Source organism: Anolis sagrei, chromosome 2, assembly GCF_037176765.1.
Source record: "Anolis sagrei isolate rAnoSag1 chromosome 2, rAnoSag1.mat, whole genome shotgun sequence".
Taxonomy (NCBI): domain Eukaryota; kingdom Metazoa; phylum Chordata; class Lepidosauria; order Squamata; family Dactyloidae; genus Anolis; species Anolis sagrei.
The window spans coordinates 21131194-21146902 of record NC_090022.1 but is presented as its reverse complement, the minus strand read 5'-3'; the positions used below and the strand labels follow the sequence as shown (position 1 = coordinate 21146902).

General features: G+C 42.2%; 1 protein-coding gene across 1 annotated transcript in view; it reads left to right on the top strand.

Moving 5' to 3' along the window:
* Positions 1-5786: 5786 nt before the first annotated feature.
* Positions 5787-15709, top strand: part of VWA7 (von Willebrand factor A domain containing 7) — a 56251-nt gene continuing 46328 nt past the window's right edge. The window contains exon 1 of the mRNA XM_067463331.1: positions 5787-6035. The gene's annotated coding sequence lies outside the window, so the exon portion shown is untranslated. The remainder of the gene's footprint in view (positions 6036-15709) is intronic.

Genomic DNA, 15709 nt, shown 5'->3' with positions numbered 1-15709 from the left:
AATTCCATAGGTAGTTAAGGTGGTGTTAAACTGCATTAAATCTGTGGTGTAGATGCACCCTTAAATAGAATTGATGGTTTATAATCTCTTTCCTTACTAAACTTTCAAAATCCTTCCAAAAGTCTAGGGATTCCACTGTATTTTTCCACCCCGTTGCTGCAAACCCAGCAGAATATTCTCGGGACTTGGCCATCTCCAGCCATGACTCAGTTCTGTGTTTTGAGCCAAGAGTCCACTTAGCTTAATATGGGAGAGAACCTTCTCCCCAGTGAGCTATAATTTATCCCTTGTGAGTTAGTCACTGAAGATGAGCAGATGAGGTGTATCTGTACTCATGGCCATATTCTATACCTTCTCAGTTCGGCCGCATCCACTTTTGGCTGCAGATTTCTAGTGTCAAGAAAACAGCAAGAATAATTTGGTGCTGCTACAATATTGAGACTTTCCAACATTTTCGGCGTATGGCGATCTTAAAGTGAAGCTATCATGGGTTTTCCTTGATAGGATTTGTTCAGGGGAAAGTTGCCATTGCCTTCCTCTGAGGCTGAGAGAGTGTGAATTGCTGGCGGGCACCCAATAGTTTTCATGGCAAGTTGGGTTTCTCCATCACTTGCCTATCTGTGATATTGCTCTTAGAAATTTAAAATAGTAGATTTTTTTAAAAAAATCTCTCCTTTGGTTGTTCCTTTATTCATAACAAAACATATCCTGCTTCAACTGGAATGTTATACAGCTAATTTTTGCCCTGATATTCTTGTTATTGTGTGCCTCCTATGGCTTATGGTGATCCCAAAGCAACCTTCTCATGGGGTTTGCTTGGCAATAGTATTCAGTGGAGATTTGCCTGTGCCTTGCCTTGCAGCAACAACATACACACCAAACAAATCTTACCAATAAAATACCTTAGGATTTCTCAACCTGGGGGTCAGGACCCCTGGGGGGGTTGCAAGGGGCTGTCAAAGGGATCGCCAAAGATAATCAGAAAACACAGTATTTTCTGTTGGTCATGGGAGCTCTGTGTGGAAAGTTTGGCCCAATTCTATCATTGGTGAGACTCAGAATGCTCTTTGATTGTAGGTGAACTATAAATCCCAGCAACTACAACTCTCAAATGTCAAGGTCTATTTTCCCCAAACTCCACCAGTGTTCACATGTGGGCACATTGAGTATTTGTGCCAAGTTTGGTTCAGATCCATCATTGTTTGAGTCCATGATGCTCTCTGGCTGTAGGTGAACTACAACTCCAAAACCCAAAGTCAATGTCCACCAGTCCTTCCAGTATTTTCTGTTGGTCGTGGGAGTTCTGTGTGCCAAGTTTGGTTCGATTCCATCATTTATGGAGTTCAGAATGCTCTTTGATTGTAGGTTAACTATAAATCCCAGCAACTACAACTCCCAAATGACAAAATCAACCCCCCACCCCACCAAATTTGGGTGTATCTGGTGTTTGCCCCAAATTTGGTCCAGTGAATGAAAATACATCCTACATATCAGATATTTACATTACGATTCATAACAGTAGCAAAATTACAGTTATGAAGTAGCAACAAAAATATTTTTATGGTTGGACGTCTCCACAATATGAGGAACTGTATTAAGGGGTTGCAGCATTAAGAAGGTTGAGAACCACTGCATTACGAGTGTTTGATTTCAGGAACAAGAAGATATGCAACAGCAGTAGTCTATTTGATTTCCTTTTCCCCCATTTATTTGCTATGAAAGAATAGTTCAACCCTCCAGAATACTTCCTTCCCTTTTAATTTTCATCAGTGTGTTAGAACAAATGCCAAGTGGGCAAATGTATTTCCATTTTTCAAATTAATATCTATCACTGCCACTTTTCAAGCTGTTTTAAGGCCAGTTCAAGGCACTATGCTGCCTAAGCAAAGGAAACAATAGCATTTTTCCCTTCCCATGGGCAGAAGATGACTTGGTCAGCAGATGGATCCAACTTTCAAGGCTGTGCCTGATGTTTTTCCAACCAGCTAATGTTGAGTGTTATAAAAGGACAGCAAATTATTATTTGCTTCTTGTTGTGATTTTTTCATTTATTTTGTAAGGCAAGGGTTTAAAATACCCTAAAGACAACACATCCCATCTGATCTCAGAAGCTAAGCAGGGTTGTCCTTGGCTAGTATTTGGATGGGAGACAATCAACAAATACAAGGAGCTGTAGGCTATTTCAGTTGGCCCTAAGTATCCATGGGTTTTCACACCCATGGATTCCACCATCCGTAACATAGAAAATATGGAAAACCATATTATATAAGGGGCGGAATTTTGATATGCCATTATCTATAATGGGACAAGCATCAACAGAGTTTGGTATCTACAGGGGATCCTGAAACCAGATCCCAGCAAATACCAAGGATATTTCAGAGAAAAGTACTGAAATAAGCCTTCCTTCACTAAGAAAACCCTACAAAATTCACAGAGTCACCGTAAGTTAACACATGCAACTTATTAGAAACCTGAAAGGTTGTACCATGACATTTACATAATACAAGATATGCTCCAGCAGGCTTGGAAAGAAGCAGAGCAAATTGTATTAATAACTGATGAATATATGTAATTCCAGAGGGTCTTAGTCTCTTTTCCTGTCATTTGAACCCATTGCTTTGAGTCCTGGTTTCAAGGGCAGCAGAAAACAAGTCTGCTCCCTCTTCCTTCTGACACCCTTTCATGGCGATCAAGTCTCCTCTCAACCTTCTCTTCTTACAGGGCTCTTTACACAGCCCTGTAATCCAGAATATCCAGGCAGAAAATCCCACAATATCTGATTTGAACTGGAATATATGGTAGTGTGGACTCAAATCAGTTCTAAGCAGATATTGTGGTATTCTCTGCCTTGATATTCTGGGTTATAAGGAGACCCCAATGGCACAGAGGGTTAAACCGATGAGATGCTGAACTTGCTTATCAAAAGGTTGTAGGTTCAAAACCGGGGAGCGGAGTGAGCTCCCGCTGTTAGCCCCAGCTTCTGCCAACCTAGCAGTTTCGAAAACATTCAAACGTGAGTAGATCAAATAGGTACCACTCCAGCAGGAAGGTAACAGCACTCTTGCCAGCCACATGACCTTGGAGGTGTCTACGGACAATGCCAGCTCTTTGCTTAGAAATGGAGATGAGCACCAACGCCCAGGGTCAGACACAACTAGACTTAATTTCAGGGGGAAACCTTTACCTTTACTATAGTATCTTACATTTCTCCTTGTCAGAGGAAGAAACTAGCAAAACCACCTCTGAGTATCCTTTGTGTAAGAAAATTCTGTGAAATTTCTTGACATGAAGGTACATACATGGGAGAGTTAATACTGGGACTTTCTGTCCTATGTGCCAAAATAGGGCACATTTGGCACTTTGTGTGCATTTGGATTTGGCACGTTGTGTGCATGGGAGGGAGACATGCACTATTTAGCCTTAGGCAGCAAAATGTCTTGGGTCCACCCATCTGAATTCAACTATTCCTTTTCCCCACTGCTTGAGTTTAGTTGGATAATTTTGGAGGTTCTGAACAAATCCTGCTATATGCTTCCTTTAAGTGAGAAGACTGGCTGGATCCTAAAGGAATCGATGTAATATCCTTCACACTGTATAAATTGTATCCTTTTTAATATAAAAGTCAGCCTTCTTATTTGAAAGGCTATCAAAGGCCAGTCCTTTCTTTGTTTCATTTTTTGGTGAGTCTTTAAAAAGCTGTCCTTTGTAAGTCTAGTTTCTGCTTTTGGAATGCTACACTTACAAATAGAATGTGTTTGATTCAGTGCTGAAAAAGTAACACACTGCTGTTACCAATTACAATGATCAAAAGAAACAAATTCGGCACTTTGTTACACTATTGTTATTTTTGCAATCCTTGAGGTATTTTATTTTTTTCTCCGAGGGGAGAGACCCATAGAATTTCCCCTTGCTCGTTCAATCGTTTTTTTAATGCCTTAATTAATTGTCACGTGCCTTGAAGCTGGCTCCAATTTATGCCAAGGCTTCTTCAAAGGAAGAAGCCTCGCCATAAAGCCTGCTACATCTGAGGCTGAGAGAGTGTAACCATGGTCATGCAATTAGTCTTGATATCCAAGCAAAGATCTGAATTCTGATCTCCAGAGTCATTGTCCAAGGCTCAAACAACTACCAATGATGAGTTGTGATGCCTTACTTCAGCGTTTCTCAAACTGGGGATTGGAACCTGAGTGGGGGGGGGGGGGTTACAAGGGGTCACCAAGGACTATAAAAAACACAGTATTTTCTGTTGGTTATGGGGGTTCTGTGTGGGAAGTTTGGCCCAATTCTATCATTGGTGGGGTTCAGAATGCTCTTTGATTGAATGTGAACTATAAACCCCAGCAACTACAACTCCCAAATATCAAGATCTATTTCCTCCAAACTGCACCAGTGTTCACATTTGGGCATATTGAGTATTCGTGCCAAGTTTGGTCCAGATCCAACATTGTTTGAGTGCCCAGTACTCTCTGGATGTAGGTGAACTACAACTCCAAAACTTACTTGCCCAATGACGCACAATATTCACACCAACACAATCACCATAAACAGCTTGCATTCTCTGATGAATTTCCTTTGGGGTGACACCTTCCAGGCCTGTAGCCGGGGGGGGGGGGGGGGGGGTTAGGGGTTCACCCCCCCCCCCAAATTTTCAGATTTTTTAAAAAACCTGGTTTACTCATGAATTTTAACTAGTTAACCAAATTCCCATGCTAAGTCTATGAGATGCAAAAAACCAAGAGTCCCTCCAGAATTGCAAGCACTATCTCAAGCAAATATTGACAAATTATTCTCACTGTCATTACTTGCAGCAATAGCCGATGTAGCAAAGCAAACAAGTTTTTTTTGGGGGGGGGGGTTGAATGCTCTCATTAAGGAGGCCAGACTTGGTGGAGGTGGTTGACAGGGGCGGAGCTGCAGGCTATTGAAGACTAGGAGGCAGGTTTCAACCCAGAGGCGGCCCTAGGTAATTTTCAATGGTAAGCAAACAGTATTCCCGCCCCCCACCCAACCAATCACTGATATATATTTTCTGTTCGTCGTGGTCCTGTGTGTCATATTTGGTTCAATTCCATCATTGGTGGAGTTCAGAATGCTCTTTGATTGTAGGTGAACTATACATCCCAATAACTACAACTTGCATATGTCAAGGTCTATTTTCCCCCAAGAGCACCTCAAGAGCGCCCCTGGGCAAAATCAACTATACTGCAAATGCTTACTTCGCATAATGGGTTGAGCCGCCCCTGTTTCAACCCTCCCCCCCCCCCACGAAATTTTCAACCCTCCCTGATTTTTTTTTCTGGCTACGGCCCTGACACCTTCTGCTGTCAAGAATTCAATTCAATAAAAGGAAGCTTTGAAGCAGAGGCTGGATGGCCATCTGTCAGGGGTGATTTGAATGCAATATTCCTGCTTCTTGGCAGGGGGTTGGACTGGATGGCCCATGAGGTCTCTTCCAACTCTATGATTCTATAATTCTATGACTGCATGTTGCTTAAGTCGCATTGACCGACCGTCTGTGAAGGGTTCCATACTTCGCACTTTAACAACACAACCGTTCAATGCTAAGGCTTCCTGCCAAAATGGAACTGTAGAGGAGAGTCTACTGAACAAGCCAGTACCTGCCGCATACCAGTATTGCCATCTGCTGAGGAGTTACGAAGGTGGAGGCATTATTTTTCATTCAACCCTCCTAGATGTTTTTCAGTAATACCTTTTTCCAGGGCTGTTCTTAAGCCCGGCCGGCAGGGGGCGGGCTGGCGCATCTCCTTGCCTTAACCAGCAGCAAGGCGGCCGCAGCCTGGAGGCGTGGGAGGTGTTTTCTCTCTCTCTCTGTCTGTCTCTCACTCTCTCTCTTTCGGCCGCTTGCCTTGCCTGTCATTCCAGCCTGAGACGGAGGTGGCCTTGGTGCCCTCCCCGGCTGGCCTTGGACCCGGCTTCTGCAGCCACTGGCTATTCCTGGGCTCCCTCCTTCCCTTCCTAAGAGGGAATCTCTCCAAGAAGCGCACCCGGCACACCTCCGAAGCCCACCGCTGAAGGTAAACGGAGATGCCACCTTCCTTCCCTCCCTCCCTGTTTGGCTAGTAAGCAGCTAGAATCCATGCAGTTCTCCCCCGCTTGGCATGGGTGCTTTTGCAAGATCTCACCAAACTGCAACCCCCCGGGATTCCATAGCAGATCAAGTGGTGCCACCGTGTAGATGCACCCCAGGAAAGAGAGGTGATGTGAGAGGCACAGGTTGATCGATTATGTGTTGAGACTTTTCTGCCTTTCATTTTAGCCTTTGGATTATACTCTGCCCATCCCACTCCCAATCTTTTGACCTGCTCCCTCTGCAAACCAGACAAGGTTGCTTTACAAAGTCTGGTTTGGATCTCTAGTTATTATTATTTGGAGTTATTAAAGGTAAAGGTAGTCCCCTGACATTAAGTCCAGTCATGTCTGACTCTGGGGTGTGGTGCTCATCTCCATTTCTAAGCCGAAGAGCTGGCGTTGTCCGTAGACACCTCCAAGGTCATGTGGCCAGCATGACTGCATGGAGCGCCGTTACCCTCCCACCTGAGCGGTACCTATTGATCTACTCACATTTGCATGTTTTCGAACTGCTAGGTTGGCAGAAGCTAGGGCTGACAGCGGAAGCTCACGGCGCTCCCCGGAATCGAACCTGCGACCTTTCGATCAACAAGCTCAGCAGCTCAGTGCTTTAACCCACTGCGCCACCGGGGGCTCCTTGGATTTATTAGTTATTATTATTTGGAGTGGGAATTGGATAGAAGACACTGTTTCCATAGTCTTTTATATAGTTGTTGTATTTTTTATATGTATTTAGGTTGCGATTTAAACAGCAGTGGAACTCTCTCCCCCGGAGTGTGGTGGTGGCTCCCTCTTTGGAAGCTTTTAAACAGAGGCTGGATGGCCATCTGTCAGGGGTGCTTTGAATGCAATATTCCTGCTTCTTGGCAGGGGGTTGGACTGGATGGCCCATGAGGTCTCTTCCAACTCTTTGATTCTATGATTCTAACTGACTTATGTATGTTTTTATATACGGCATCTAATTGTTGCCGGTTTGCATGCCGCCCTGAGTCACCTTCGGGCTGAAATGGGCGGGATAAAAATGATGTAAATAAAATAAATAAATAAATAAATAAACCTCTGAGCTGCTGAACGTGTTGACCAAAAGGTCGCAGGTTTGAATCCGGGGAGCAGCATGAGCGCCCGCTGTCAGCTCCAGCTTCTGCCAACCTAGCAGTTCGAAAACATGCAAATGTGGGTAGATCAATAGGTACCACTCTGGCGGGAAGGTAATGGCGCTCCATGCAGTCATGCTGGCCACATGACTTTGGAGGTGTCTACAGACAACGCTGGCTCTTCAGCTTAGAAATGGAGATGAGCACCAACCCCCAGAGTTGGACACGACTGGGCATAATGTCACGGAAAAACCAACTTGTTGACCTCCCTCTTCAAACAGAAGGTTGCTTTACAACATCTGGTGTGGATCTCTAGTTATTATAATTTGGAGCCCCCGGTGGCACAGTGGGTTAAACCACTGAACTGCTGAACTTGCTGACTGAAAGGATGGTAGTTCAAATCCGGGGAGTGGCATGAGCTCCCACTGTCAGCCTCAGCTTCTGCCAATCTAGAAGTTCAAAAATATGCAAATGTGAGTAGATCAATAAGTATGTTGGTAAAGTGTTTTGAATGTGATTTTCCTGCTCCTTGGCATTGGGTTGGACTGGATGGTCCACAAAGTCTCTTCCAACTCTATGATTCTATGATTCCACCTGAGATGCAACTGCATAACATTGAAGTGTGTGTTGCTATTCCTGTGTGTTGTGTCAAAAGGCAGCAAAAAGTGGGTGTGACTCACATGGCACCGCTTTGCACATAGCTGAAGGTTGTGTAGATGCGATGCAATTAGCAATTGTGTGAATGGCCTTTTTAAAAATAAGTTACAGAGACCCATCCGATTGGAGCTGCCTTGGGTGGGTTAAAGCCCTCCTAGGGCCTGATGTTTACTTTAAAAATGTCATTCGCATACATGAATAATCAGCCACTCACCTAATCTGACCCGGAGAGCCATTTCATTCAATCTTGGTAGATGTGTAACTTGCATAAACATAATCCTTTGTGCCTTAAACCTAAGATAAGTAACTTATTGTCACAAATGGAGTCATGTGCAGATCAAAAGCTGGAAAATTGATGTAATAGATTGGATAGAGTCAACAGAAAGGGAAAAATCATAAAAGAAAGTGTAAAATTAGGAAGAACCTGTTCCTTATCGTTTCTTTATTTGCTAGATAGGACTAAGTTTTGCTGCTGCAGAAGCAAACAGAGCCATTTATGGGCTGTAGTCTTATGTATACTTACCTGTCTGGGAATATGAACTGTTTAATTTACTCCTAGTAGACACACAATGTATTGTTTCTTATTGTGGGTCTTTAAGTCATTTCCGACTTATGGCGATACAAAGGCAAACTTATTATGGAGTTCTCTCAGCAAGATTTATTCAGAGGGAGTTTCACTTTGCCTTTCAGTGGGTTTCCATGACATAGAGATTTGAACTCTGAATTCCAGAGCCATAGATGCATTTACACTGTAGAAATAATGTAGTTTGGCACCACTGTCATGACTCAATGATATAGTTTGAGCATTAGAACACTTTGGGACCAGGATTTGAATCCCTGCTTAGCCATGGAAACACACTCAGTGACCTTGGGCAAGTCACACTCTCTCAGCCTCAGAGGAAGTTTATTTTAGAATCACCATAAGTCAGAAATATTTGAATGGCATACAACAATAACAATGTGGCATACAACAATAATATGAATGGAACCTCCATGTGCAGTAGAAATATATCTGCAAGCATACCAGAAGGTGAAGGCAAAAGACAGGGACAGGGGCGGTCTTTGTGTCCAACTGATGAATCCCCAAGTATCTGTATGGCTCAGGTATGGGCAAACCTGAGCCCCTTGGACTCTTTTCCCAAGCCTTCCTCTCTCACACCACCCTATCCTTCCTTCCTTCCTTCCTTCTTTCCTTCCTTCCTTCCTTCCTTCCTTCCTTCCTTCCTTCCTTCCTTCCTTCTTTCCTTCCTTCTTCCCTCCCTCTTTCTCCTTCCCTTCCACTCTTTCGTCCTTCCTTCCCTCTCTCCCTCTTTCTCCTTCCTTCTCTCTTGTATTTCCTTCTTTCTCTCTTTTCTTTATCCTTCGCTTCCATCCATACTTCCTTCCTTTCCACCCTTCCATCTTTCCTTCCTTCCCTTTTGGCTTTCCTTCCTTCTCTCTTTCCTTTATCCTTTCCTTCCTTCCCTTCCATCTTTCCTTCTTTCACTTTTGGCTTTCCTTCCTTCTCTCATTTCTTTATCCTTCCTTCCTTCCTTCCTTCCTTCCTTCCTTCCCTCCCTCCCCTCCCTCCATCCCTCCCACCCACCCACCCACCCACCCACCGTTCCATCTTTCCTTCCTTTACTTTTGGCTTTCTTTCCTTCTCTCTTTCCTTCCTCCCTCCCTCCCATCTTTCCTCCCTTCCCTTTTGGCTTTCCTTCTCTCTTTCCTTTATCTTTCCCTTCCTTCCTTCCTTCCATCCATCCATCCATCCTTCCACCCTTCCATCTTTCCTTCTTTCCCTTTTGGCTTTCCTTCCTTCTCTCTTTCCTTTATTCTTCCTTCCCTTCCTCCCTCCCTCCCTTCCACCCTTCCATTTTTCCTTCCTTCCCTTTTGGCTTTCCTTTCTTCTCTCTTTCCTTTATCCTTCCTTCCTTCCTTCCTTCCTTCCTTCCTTCCTTCCTTCCTTCCTACCCAGCCACCCATCCACCCTTCCATCTTTCCTTCCTTCCCTTTTGGCTTTCCTTCCTTCTCTCTTTCCTTTATCCTTCGACTCCTTCCATCCTCCCTTTTGACTCTTCCTTCCTTTCTTCCCTTTTGACTTTCCTTCCTTCCCTCTTTCCTCCCTCATTTCCTCTCTCCTTCTTTCTCCTTCCATCCTTCCATTCCTCCCTTTCATCCTTCCTTCCTTCTCTCTTTCTTTCCTTGCTCCCTTTTTTCCATCACCGGGCAGCCAGTCTTCCTAGTAGGGAGTGCGAGCATGCATCCCCCAAGTTAGAGAGTTTGCCCATGCCTGGTATAGCTGCTACTGGAAACAGAAAATGGACTAGACTTCTGTGGCATTTTTTTTTCATGTTCTTCCAGCTGTGAGTTCAGATCTATAGTCAAAGCTGATAAGGCTGCTTTTGACCACACAAGCAGATTGCTTTGAAGCCGAAAAAGTGTCAGTTCATGCCAGGAACTGTACAGGAGCCCAAGAATGCATTTACACTGTAGAATGAATGCAGTTTGGCACCACTTTAATTGCCATGGCTTGATGTTATGGAATCATAGTTTAGTCATACACCAGCAGTCTTTGGCAGAGAAGGCTAAAGACCTTGGGCCCTTGCACATAGCCATATAACCCAGAATATCAAGTCAGAAAATCCCACAATATCTGCTTTGAACTGGGTTGTCCGAGTCCACTCTGCCATATATTCCAGTTCAAAGCAGAAAATGTGAGATTTTATTCATCTGTGCAGAAGGGGCCCTTGTGAAACTACAACTCCCATGAGCGGCTTTGAGCGGCGTGCACTCTCCCATGTGGTTTTTTTGTGTGATGGCCGGAAAATAGTAAGGAGCTGTTATCTTTGCAACTCAAGCTGCCTGACTAACTGCCAAGTTCTAAGAAATGGCACAGATCTCTCAACTGTCAGTACTCAGGGTTCAAAAAAGGAAAAGGCAGGAAAAAAACAAGATAGAGATAGTGCCAAAAAGAGAAGGAAGAGGCACCATTTCTGCAGGCTGTCATGTGCAAAACATTTTGTAAATAAAGTGACTGGAAGTAATGCAAATAGGAATTCCAAAATACTTCAAAATTGTCCAAATTTAGATTTTGATGGTTCAATGTACACAAACTTTGTTTCATGGACTTTTTTTTTAAAAAAATTGCATAATATGACCTCCATATTATGATGAATGAGTAAATGAGCTTCCTGTTTAGCTTCCAAGATATCTTTTTATGTTAATGCACACAAAGAATGGCATTCCAAAATCCAAACAACTCAGAAATGCAAAACACTTCTGGCCCAAAATATTTTGGATAAGGAATACTCAACCTGCCCTTAACAGTTTTTATATAGTGTGAGTGAACCCACCTGTTAGCCTATCCACAGCCATTTGCTATTTATTCCACCTGCTGTCTGCTCTTGGTACCTTGCACAGACCAGATGTGTGATTAAACCCTTTCCTTGCCAAATTAAACACCAAGAAGTAGATCTTGTGATGAAGAGGCAGCTAAGCTCGTACTTAAGGCAAAAACTTTCTGGTGTTTGTTGGAACAAAATGTTGTCTTGGAGAAATTTCCTTTAAAGTGTGATTTCAAATAAAAGTGAAGGATTTCCCCTGCTGCTTGGTGGTGTCATCAAGGCAGGACTTTGGGGCAAATATCCTTGATCTAGCTCAGTGTTGCTCAACCTTCCGAATGCCACAACCCCTTAACACAGTTCCTCATGTTGTGGTGACCCTCAACCATAAAATTATTTTTGTTGCTACTTCATAACTGTAATTTTGCTACTATTATGAATTGTAATGTAAATATCTGATATGCAGGATGTATTTTCATTCACTGGACCAAGTTTGGCACAAATACCAGATGCACTCAAATTTGAATAGTGGTGGGGTGGGGCGGTATTGATTTTGTTATTTGGGAGTTGTAGTTGCTGGGATTTATAGTTAGCCTATAATCAAAGAGCATTCTGAACTCCATCAATGATGAAATTGAACCAAACTTGGCACTTGGAACTCCCATGACCAACAGAAAATACTGGAAGGGTTTGGTGGGCATTGACCTTGAGTTTTGGAGTTGTAGTTCACCTACATCCAAAGAGCAATGATAGATCTGGACCAAACTTGGCACAGATACTCAATATGCCCAAATGTGAACACTTGTGGAGTTTGGGAAAAATAGACCTTGACATTTGGGAGTTGTAGTTGCTGGGATTTATAGTTCACCTCCAATCAAAGAGATTATGAACCCCACCAACATTAGAATTGGGCCAAATGTCCCACAGAACCCCCATATCTTGAAGGGACTCGCTGAAGTGAGACTCTCTCCAACCTCGCACACTGTCCGTTGCCTGAACATGTGCACCATGCTACCATGTGCTGAGCACGCCTACTCTCCCCTCCCTGCTTGGAGTCTCAGAAACAACTCTCCCTTTGGCTGAGAGGCTGGCCAATCAGAGCGGAGGAGGGTTTTTGGTGGAAGGATTCGCCGTCTACTTGCAAAAAGGAAGAGAAGAACACACAGGATGAGATCTTCAGCCTTCTCTGCCAAAGGAGTTCCTAACACCATCAGAAATACATGTTTTCAGATGGTCTTTGGAGACCCCACTGAAAGTCCTTTGTGACCCCCAGGTTGAGAAACACTGCTTTAGGTGGTGATTTCAAATAGAAGTCAAGGTTTATCCCTGCTGCCTAGTGGTGCCATCAAGGCAGGACTCTGGGGCAAATATCCTTGATCTAGCTGAGGCATGGGAAAATTTCGGCCCTCTAGGTATTTTGGATTTTAACTCCCACAATTCCTAACAGCCGGTAGGGCCAAAGTTTGCCTATGCCTGATCTAGCTCCAAGTGTTTAGCTTACTGGGCCAATCCTACTATCAGCATTTGAGTGACCTGAAAGAGCAGAAAATAGTTTTTTGCTTCATTATTATTATTACTGGGTTCTTAACAAGCTGCACTTGTAAGGTTTCTTTTGGCCTGCCTGGCATGCCCAAAATAACTTGGCCAGCTTTGAGCACTGTATGTACCTTCCTTCCACTTGCAGCGGGGTGTGTCCTTACTGCCTCCAGCAGCAGAACATTTCAGTCCAGCCCTGCTGATTTACCATATTTTGAAGTACAGTAAGTACGGTATATTACTTTACTATACACCGCCCACCAAAAATGGGAGGTTTCCTGAAGATCAGAGTGTAAAATGCTCTAACTGTGTTGATAGTTCCCTGAGGATTTCTACATATTGAATGTGTTTTTTGGCACATTCAATATGCACACACTCAGTATGGTTTTTTAAAAGCTGGGGATTTCAAAATATGTGGGAAGTGGTATATCTCTGTGTTTTTGTTCTCTGTTGGTTTCTGTCAAAGTATCAGAAACAGATCGTAATTTGTGACCCTTTGTGGAATCATTTTCCAGTTTCTAGGGCTAAGAATACTCGATTAGTAGGATTTAGTTTAGGTCAGTAAAGCACAAAATATGATACTGAGCTCCAACTTAGTTAGCTTGGAAAGAGAATGGAGCAAATTACAAAACAATGGGAGGAAATTTGGAACACTAAATTAAAATATACAGTAGCTACAGACCTAAAAGAAAATTGGCATAAAATGTTTTTAGATGGTATTACTCTCCAGAGAAAATTGCCAAATTTAGCAAAACCGCCTCCAACAAGTGTTGGAAGTGTCAAAAAGAAATAGGGACATTCTACCACCAATGGTGGGGATGTAAAAAAATTAAGAAATACTGGAGAGAAATTCATTTAGCAGCACAAAAAATCCTAAAAACAAATTTTCCACAGCTCCCAGAAATGTACCTATTAGGCATATCCTATTCCAAATTTAATAAAAACCAGGAAAAAGTTCTCTTTCTGATCAGCACAGCGGCCAGGATACTGTTAGCCAAAATGTGGAAGCAAAAAGATACCCCGACAATAGAAGATTGGATTATAAAGACACTAGACATAATACAAATGGATTGTTTATCCCAACATTTAAACAATTCAACAAAAAGGACAGACTGGGAGGGTTTCAAAGACTTTATTAAAGAAAAAAAGATTACTATGATAATAGACATATCCAGCATCTGAAGAAAATCAATAGACGGAGACAGCGCCGGAAAAGTCCTAGAAACATGGACGAAACCAACACCAGAAGGGAAAGGTTTCGCTTTGAAGACTTTGGGAAGTTCATCACATCGGGGGGGGGGGGGGGGGGGGGGAGGGAGAGGGTGGGAAGGGGATAAGGGACTTTCTCTCTCTTTTCCCCCCCCACATATTCTTGCTCTATCTGACACTGCCTTCTATTTTGCCCTCCTTTTCTTTTTATTATGTAACATTAAAATTTGCACAATAAAAATCATTCCAAAAAAAGAAAGAAAGAGAATGGAGCAAATTCATGGAGGATGAATTTGGGACCTACATTGGGAGTCTTATCCATGAATTTGTCCCACTCTCTTTCCAAGCTGAGTCGGAGCTCAGTAACACGTTTTGCACTTTTAATGTTTGGAAAAGGATTTTTTTTTAAAAAAAGGACTATAATTCCCAGTGGTTATCAGTGATAGCTGGAAGATTCTAGAATAAAGGATTTCAGCACAAAATCTGGTAAGCAACAGGATCTTGTGGGTACCATAGAGAAGTGTTTCACAAACTGTGTTCCTCCAAGCATTTTGGACCTCAGCTCCCAGAAATCCTACCCAGCTTACCAGCTGTTAGAAATTGTGGGAGCTGAAGTCCAAAACATCTGGAGGAGCACAGTTTGGGAAAATCTGCTTTAGAGCAGAGCTTTTCACACTTTTTAGATATACTGTATATACTCGAGTATAAGCCAACCTGAATATATGTCGAGGCACCTAATTTTACCACAAAAAACCTGGAAAAGGGATTGACTCGAGTATAAGTTGAGGGTGGAAAATGCAGCAGCTACTGGTAAATTTAAAAATAAAAATAGATATCAATAAAATTACATTAATTGAGACATCCGTAGGGTAAATGTTTTTGAATATTTACATAAAACTGTAATTTAAGGTAAGGCTCTCCAACTCTGATTAAGGCATTATTCTAACCTTCTTCAGTGAAAATGTGCTTAAGTATCCTTCCAATAATAATAAAGGGAGTAAAACAATAAATGCAATTAATAATAATAATAATAATAATAATAAAGTAAAATAATGGAAATGTAATAATGACATTAATAATCAAGTAAATAATAAATGTAATAATAACAATAATAAATAGTGTAAAATACTAAATGTAATAATAATAATAATAAATAGAGAAATTATAAATGTAATAAAATAATAATAATAATAATAATAATAATAACAGAGTAAAGTAATCAATAACCTTGACTTAAGTATAAGCCGAGAGGGACTTTTTTAGCCTAAAAAAGGGCTGAAAAACTAGGCTTATACTCAAGTATATACTGTACATAATTTCATGACATAGTAATTCAGTTTTACTTGCAGATGGGAGATTAAACCAACCTCTTATAAGATGTATGAACACACATATTGAATTGTAATGATGCAACATATCACATGAAAACCTTATATATGTGTGTGTGTGTTTTAAAATATGAGATTTATTGCTTATTTCACATAGACCCGGAAGTTTCTCATTAAGTTCGCACCACATATCTACATACTGCAGCCAACTCAGAGCAATGGGTTCAAATGACAGGAAAGGAGATAAGAGTCTTCCACTGAAAGACCTAGAATTTCATAGAGAGGTTAAAAATAGTGCTTTTTTATTCACAATTTCTCAATTTCTGCAGGGACCCTTGCCCTTAACCCCAGAGAATCTGGTGTATAGCTGATTAGTACCACATTGACTGCCATGGCTCAATGCTATGGAATTCTGGGACTTGTAGTTTTGCGAGCTATCAATCCTTCACAGCTAACTACAGATCTGAGAATT